The 7702-nt window shown below is 36.1% G+C and overlaps 1 protein-coding gene across 2 annotated transcripts in view; it reads left to right on the top strand.

The window, feature by feature from the left end:
* Positions 1-1201: 1201 nt before the first annotated feature.
* ZNF518B (zinc finger protein 518B) overlaps positions 1202-7702 on the top strand; it is a 23229-nt gene continuing 16728 nt past the window's right edge. Inside the window, exon 1 of one of the 2 annotated variants that reach the window (XM_044062590.1) lies at positions 1202-2242. The gene's annotated coding sequence lies outside the window, so the exon portion shown is untranslated. Of the gene's footprint in view, positions 2243-2433; positions 2855-7702 lie in introns of those variants that run through there. The other variant, XM_044062591.1, reaches the window with a different exon arrangement.

Below are 7702 nucleotides of genomic sequence, written 5' to 3'. Positions count from 1 at the left end.
AAATTTGATAGAACATGACATTCTTGAAAATATTAAATAACATGAATGCTTTTATGTGTCAAAGTTAAAAAAATAGTTATTTTGATTGCAATCTAAATTAAAGCATTTTAATTCCAATTTTGTAAACAACTACATTGAAATTAAACAACCCATATCTTTTTTTTAATCAAAATTTATTTTACCATCTTTAAAGCCTGTTTATATTTTATACCAACATCAACAGATATGTAAACATTCCCCTCACTTTTCACAGAGTCTCTTCGTCATACCTCTCAACCTCTTAGCACAAGAAATCTGGACAAAACCACACATAATGAGGGGGGAAAAGGCCCACAAATAGGGACAGATTTTAAATATTGCGCTTATAAACTTGGAAAGTTGATAGATTAACAGGATTTGTCTTAGCATGTATTTTTGAGAAGAATATGAAGTCTGAAACTCAATTATGTCATTATTTAGTGATTTCAGTTCTCGATTATCCCATTGAAGCCCAGAAAACCATAGATTTTATGAGAAACAGACCAAAAATATGAGGCAAAAATCTGGACAGTTAGGGCTCACAACAATTGACTGCACAAAAACAGAAATGCATATATGCAGCATAGTGAATTGCATCAATCAGTGGCCAATAGTGATGTGTTTTTTTTCTGCTCTCTCCTCCATTGTATTATATTGTAAATGACTGACAATTTCAGAAGTGCAAAGTGAACCATACTGTTTGTGGGGAAAACAAATTGAAGTATCCAAATGCTATTTTTTTCTGAGCTCTCAACACCTTACTTCCAGAATCAGGGACAAATCAGGAAACAGTCAGAGCCACTTTTTATAAGATCAATGTTCTTAACTTGGTATGATTTCTGAATAAGAGAATGTGAATTACCATGCATTATATAAAGGAAAAAAGGTCCGTGACGCTAATTCTACTATCTTTTCTCCCCAAATCACCACTTTGAGGACGGACAGAGCTACATTTTGAGTCAAAATCAGGTACTTTCCTGAAAAACAGGGACAGATGAGATGTATAGGTATGAAACAAGCTCATCATAAAGGAAAAAAACAAACCAAAATCCTATTCAGTTTTAAAGACAGTCAACTGGAAACCAACCGCCGTCTGTTCAACTGCTTGAATTATCTAAAAGGTCAGCTCTCTGTTTCACTGCAGGAAGAGCTGCTAGAAGGAAACATGTGACTCTGCCATCTTAGATTGTTGGGGAGGGTCAGAACTGTCACTGCAACGATAATTTTGGAGTTAAGTAGTGCCACCTGCTGGTGCTTTTCCTGAACTGTAGTTGCTAGAAAGAGGAATCCTTGAGAACCCCGACTCTGCACCCGCAAACACTGCTAAAGATCCTTTACAAAATGGCAATCTATAACAACCATTCTGCTTATAAAAGCAAAATAACAACAAGCGACGGTCGTGCAAAACCACTCAACAAACGCTAATAAATCTGAACAATCTCAATCAGTAAACTAGCTACAACTCAATCCCAGTTATCATTTCTTCAAGGGAGGACCACAGCGAAGACTGCCGAATTGATTTTATATTACAATTTAAAAAACTAACATTATAAACGTTGTTCAGTTAAATTTGCTAGGCACTCCAACGTTAAAGAAAAAAAGGAGCAGAAAGTATAACGCGAATTTCAAAAGGCACGCGAATATAAACCCGGTACTGACTAAAAAAAAAATATTACGAAAAAGACAAAGACTCCGTTATAAATCGAGACAGAAACACAGAAGTGCTTTTAAAATGGCGCTTCTGATCGCAGATGAATCTGCCCCTCCCTGAGCGCAAATGGGATGTCTGTAGTAGGTTACTTGAGAGCGTATTCATTTACATTTTCCAATGAGGCTCGTGTTTAGAAGGTCTTTGAAAAATGCGTCTACATTTTATGTAGATTAAGGAGGAGTGTCTTAGTCTTCCAAGATGAGCAAACGACTCACTTGCTCCTCTTGCACCCTTTGAGGGTTCTAGTATATTTGCCCCGGAGTTGGTAGAGTTCTACTAGTGTTAACGGTTTTAACCAATCGCGAGCCTTGGAGTGACATCAGCCACAACGCGGCGCCCTTACTTCTTGGGGAGTTAGTCGTTAATGACTTGGTTGTCTTCAATTGTTTTGGACTGACTGGCAGTAGTTATCGCGTTTAGTGTCTGGCTCCTTTGTGTGGGAGAAATTGTATTTTGTTCTCTTCTTGCACTGTGATATGTTGCGTTTTAGGTATACTCTACTCCTGGAAATTGGTGAGTTTCTTGATTAAACTTTTTTTTTTCTTTTGTTGTCACGAGTAGTGTACGTACTTAACCAATTTTAACCCCGATATTACTGATTGGTTAAATATTTGAGTGGTGATTGTAGAATGTCCTGCCTCTAAGAGTACAGACCAAAAAGCTTTTTACCACACATGATTTCTTTCTAGGGTTTAAAGAATGAACTGAAGTCGGAAGGGTACAACACATTGAAGATCTTTAGAAACTGGATAATGTGCACCCGTGCTAGCGTGCACTTGATTGCATTACTTATTTTAAGATTGCTCTTCAAATGTTGTACCTAGTGTTGATCGTGATTTATTATTTCATGGAGGGAAATTAACATTTTTTGTGCAGTGTGTTGCAGTGTCTGTGTTCTGGCATTACCGCACCTTTTCTTGTTATATATGGGATTAAATGCGGTCACACCATCGTTACGGCAGAACTTGGGAGCGCATTCTTTCGGCGCCGTTTTTAGTTGCATACGTTGGTTGAATTATTTTTGGTGCTTACTTCATTGTGAAACGTTTGACTCGGCACAGGGCAGGATTATTTTTGGATGACTACTTTCACGGATTTGTCGTCAATTTTGACATAGAAACACAGGTAATCTGTGGGTTGTATTTCTGAGTCCGTAAAGCTAATTGGGATAACGTGTTTGACCCTAATTATGACGGTGTGGATTTGAATATGTTTGTGATGTTTTATTATTTTAAGTTTTAGATTTTCATAGTGTGAGGGTAGCTACTAGCTGCTCATTATTGAGTATTGCCAAATATTAATTTTGCTTAATTTAAGAATGTGGTTAGCTCAGAAGGGGAAAATGACAAAAAAAAAACTATGCTAAGACTAACTTGTACTTTACATCTTATAACGATCAGTTTTGTGTATATCTTAAATCCGTTCCCTGGAACACCTTCATTATTCTGCTTAGCGTACTTCACTTTAAGACTTGGTCCTACATATGGAAGCAGTTTGTGCTTCTATTTGCCTTACCATTGTCCCTTAAAACATCTCCACGTGTATTTTGCAAACAGTATATTTAGCATTGCTTTTAAACTTCCCCAGCATTTTCATTTGCAGTTTTCTTCGAAAACTATGCTCAGTCTTTTGAGCTGCTCCATGAAGCGCAAGAAGCAGCTTGATTAACGTTGTGAAAAATAGTAAGGATCTTTCTTTAGGCATCAAGAATTAAGAAACATTTGGAATTGCAGGATAGCAGTTGAATTTAGTTCAATAGAGTTGTATTTTAGCCGCTGCAGTACGTAAGGAAGTGTGCAATTCCCTTTTAAAATTGAAAGGAAATGAGGTCCTAAATTTGTTTTAAAAGTTATGGATGTATGAGATTTGTAAACAATAAAAAAACGCATCATACATAACCCCAGCCTTTCACATACACACGCTCTATCATTTTAAATTAAAAGTTATGTAGATAATGTTTGGTGTTCTGCAGAGATGAAATGTAATATCGGTCTTGTATGATGTGTGAACGGTTATGTAGAGGATCTTTGGTCTTCCCTGTTTACTATTTCACAATTACAAGTCCTCAAGTTGTAATGTGTGCAACTGCATTGTTAGTATTTGCATGTATTAGGGAGTTCAAGCAAGTAAGCAACTGTTATAATTTGAAACTACTGTTTTACTCCACTTAGATCGCTTAAAGATATTTTTGCTCAGTGATGTTGCACAAGTAAGGATATAATTTAGTTGGGAGTTGTGCAAATTGAACTTTACTACTGTTTAATTGGAAATCCAACACTTTTTACTAAGATCAAGCCTAAATGTAACCTTTTTTTTTACCTGTGTTGTGGGGCGTCTGCTTGTACATTTGCACTGATTTCTTAAATCTTGAAAATTTGTGTTTGTAGGCCCATTGGGATATTGAAATACGGTGCACTCAATCCTATGACTTTTGATGTCAATTTAATTGAACAAGTGTCAGTTTAATGGATTATGATTTTTCATTTTGCCCATATAAATGAGTTTTAAACGTTGTGGATTAGTATTCCTTTGAAGATTCTAATTGTTGTGTAACAGTAAAGGAAGTCATTCAGTCCTTTTGGAGGAATCACTTGTTTAAAGTCATTTGTGTTTTGCATTAGTACAGGTGTTTGAAACTGCACTATTTCCATTCGCATTTCACTGCAAAATGCGTATTACCATTGTACTATAACTTAAACGTGTGTTTTTATATGAAAACCCAATTGTTTTGAAAAAGTAGCTTTTACTGCCACTTTTTTTGTTCCTGTATTAAAGGGAGGTACTGCTCAAATAGTGTTACAAAGCAGGCTACATCGTAGAAAAAAAAGATGTCAGTTTGTTGCCGTAGAGTACTTGGAACACATTTACCAGAGGCACATTAAATTTAGGTGCACATTTGGCAGTTATCCATGTAACGGTGTGCTCTGAGGAAACCAGACTTTCCAAATGGGATTCCATTTTGAATACAAGAATTAGGCCAAACTGGAAATGCATTACATGCCATTCCACATTTGTGATTTTTTTTCATAAATTTTTAATTCAGTTATCCATTTTAATTTCTGTATTTTGGTATTGACACTTCATGTAATCTTTTGAGATATCGTGGCTTTTTAAATTTTCTGTATAAACTTAATTGTTTACTTACATTATAATCAAAGTTGTGGTCAGTTGAGTGAAGTTATGTGGGTGAAATGGTGTAATCTATAGAAGGGGGTGCAATTTTTAAGAAATTCTTTTAATGGCATGCAGGTGGTGGGCAAGGCATCGATTTGACATCAGGTTCAGCAACAATCATACATGAGCAGCAGCTGTTTAAAAAAAACTGATTTAGTACATCTCTTAAATCGTCGCATTAATGTTCTGTGTTTTTTATATGCGCCATAATGTTTTCAGTGTACATGTTTTAAACTTTCAACTCCTATTATTGATTTAACTGATTTAGTACATCTCTTAAATCGTCGCATTAATGTTCTGTGTTTTTTATATGCGCCATAATGTTTTCAGTGTACATGTTTTAAACTTTCAACTCCTATTATTGATTTCTTTATTCAATTAAAAAAATAGTATCTTGATCCCTTCGTCTCCTCCCAAAAAAATTCTCGTGCATTGCAGCATTAATGCTTTTCTTATTTAAAGTCTTCTTAACGTTTCCAAAGTACTGTTTTCATCGTTACAAGAGTTGTACTTTGTTTTTTTTTTTTTTTTTTTTTCAGAAGAGCTTATGTTGTACTTAACTGCACCATATAGACATTCAACCATTTTAAGTATTGCTGTTTTGGAACACTTTTGGAGCTGATGAGATTCCAGAAGTAACCCTAGAAATTGGCATCACGGTTGATAAGTGTGCATAGTTTTAGTCTAATTTGATTTGCTAGAACTCTTGGTTAATATCAAGCACATAGAAGAAATTTAGCTTTAGGCATGGTTGCAATAACCTCTTCACTTGTTTGAAATGGGTACTGTTTATTTTATTATTTTCTAGTGGAAGGGTAGCGTGAAACTCATATATGTTCAAACTAGATTATGGTCATTGGTCATACAGATATACATTTGTGAGGTAGTTACAAAAGTAGATTCCTGTAGGCTTTCGTCAGGGACCCCAGGGGCAGCTGTTAGATTAGGGATTTCCATTTTGAAGTAGTTATTGGGCATTACACAGACTACATTTCTAGGCCTATTTTTACCTTTTAGTGTCTGAATAGTTTCATTTATGCATACATTTTAGAAAAGACAGTTAAGCAGAAGGGAAGAATAACAGCATGAGAGAGAGTTCCCAAGGAAAGGCTACAGACTAGTTTTTTTTCTGTTCTCTTTCTCAAAGAAGAATCGAGGGAATGTTAGATAATGGGACAGCTAGGCACCTACAAGGTTGCAGAATGAGACAAAGCATGGAAACCAAGGTTAGGGGGGAGTGGATGCAAATTGCAGAGGAAAATCACTGGAGTTAATTTAATATATGGTTTGAACTGTTGTAGTTCAATAATGTATCGTGAATTCTCTTTGTAAGACTAATACTAAATTATTCTTTAATCCTTCTTAGGTTATATAACAGTGTAGTGCCTCGCAGGATTCGCAGTAGCAAACCCTGCCCTGACCGCCCATAACTGCACTGACTGTCAAGAAACATATTCTGTTCCTTGGACACCACCATTTCTGTTTACAGTTTATTCAAAACCAAAAACACAACTTTTCAGCATACGAAGTCCGGCGATAATTAGATATTTTAAAAGCGCCCTCGATTATTTCCGGATTGTTTCCTCATCCTGGAGCGGTTCAGTGTTATGGGCAGCAGAGCCAACAGAAACATCTAGACCACCCAGTTTATTGTAGACTAAATGCAGAGCTCAGGTAAAATGAGAACTGCTCATTGTAAATGGACAGTACATACTAAAATATATCTCATTAAGAAGAACGTACATCATTCGGGGTCTTATAAAGGTCATATTCCCTGAAGTTCCACATTGGAAGGGTCTGTCACCCACTCAGTTTTTAACAGATATCCATGGTAAACCGAAATTAATCATATTAATTAATTAAATTACATTTTTATAAGTAAGACCAGCATAGTTTAAACATCGTATGACATTTGTAATTCAACTCGCTAATAAGCGGTTAGTATCTCTTCCACATTATGAGGGACAGTGTATGCACCTTACTGTATTCCACAGTAAAGTGAGGACTTGTTTATGTGCCTTCTGGAACATATAAGACAGTACCAGGAGGAGCACAAGGAAGAGCTGGGTTTCCGTACGTATGTCCAGTAACCGTTACATATGTTATTTCAATGTTACTAGGCTATTTGCTGTAGTACTAAATCACTGAAATAACTTTCCAAACAGTTACTTTTGTGCCCGATGTACTATCCTTACTGTTCAACATTTTTTTTCTTTATTTTTCCTTTGATTTACATTAATTTACATTGATAACTTCCCAAAAGAAAATGTCTTTTTACTTCTGTGTTGCATGTTCTGTGTCAGTCATGTATGCCACGCCCCAAGCTGCGCAGTACCGCCCGCGAGGCACTACACTGTTAGATAACCCCTTCTTATGCCTATACATTGTTAAGTTTCGCACCGTTCATGCTTGGAGCTTTTCTCCCCGGGCCTCTACTGAAAATGGACATATATCCAGCTAGACTAGCCCGGTTAACAAATGTAAAATTAAAAAATAGATAATAAATAAATAAATAAATAAATTGTGTTCAGGATAGTAGTGAAGTTAACTTCATCTGAACTAGTTTTGCATCAGACTTTATCGTGCGTTATGCTGATCTGAATATATTGATGCTTCCAGTTATGCTGATTTGAATATGCTGCTATGACCGTTATACTTGTTGCTATTACAATACGTTGCTCACTATAATAAAATAAAATAGCGGTCTGTTGGGGGGGTTGGTCTGTGAAAGGAAGTGGGGTTGATCCTTCTTGCTTTTAGAATGGAGGATGAGTGGTAGTAAGAGCTGAATGAAATGTC

Source organism: Protopterus annectens, chromosome 2.part1, assembly GCF_019279795.1.
Source record: "Protopterus annectens isolate FY-2018-M chromosome 2.part1, PAN1.0, whole genome shotgun sequence".
NCBI classification, from domain to species: domain Eukaryota; kingdom Metazoa; phylum Chordata; order Ceratodontiformes; family Protopteridae; genus Protopterus; species Protopterus annectens.
Note: the sequence above shows the minus strand (reverse complement) of the source record. Positions and strands in the feature narration are given on the sequence as shown.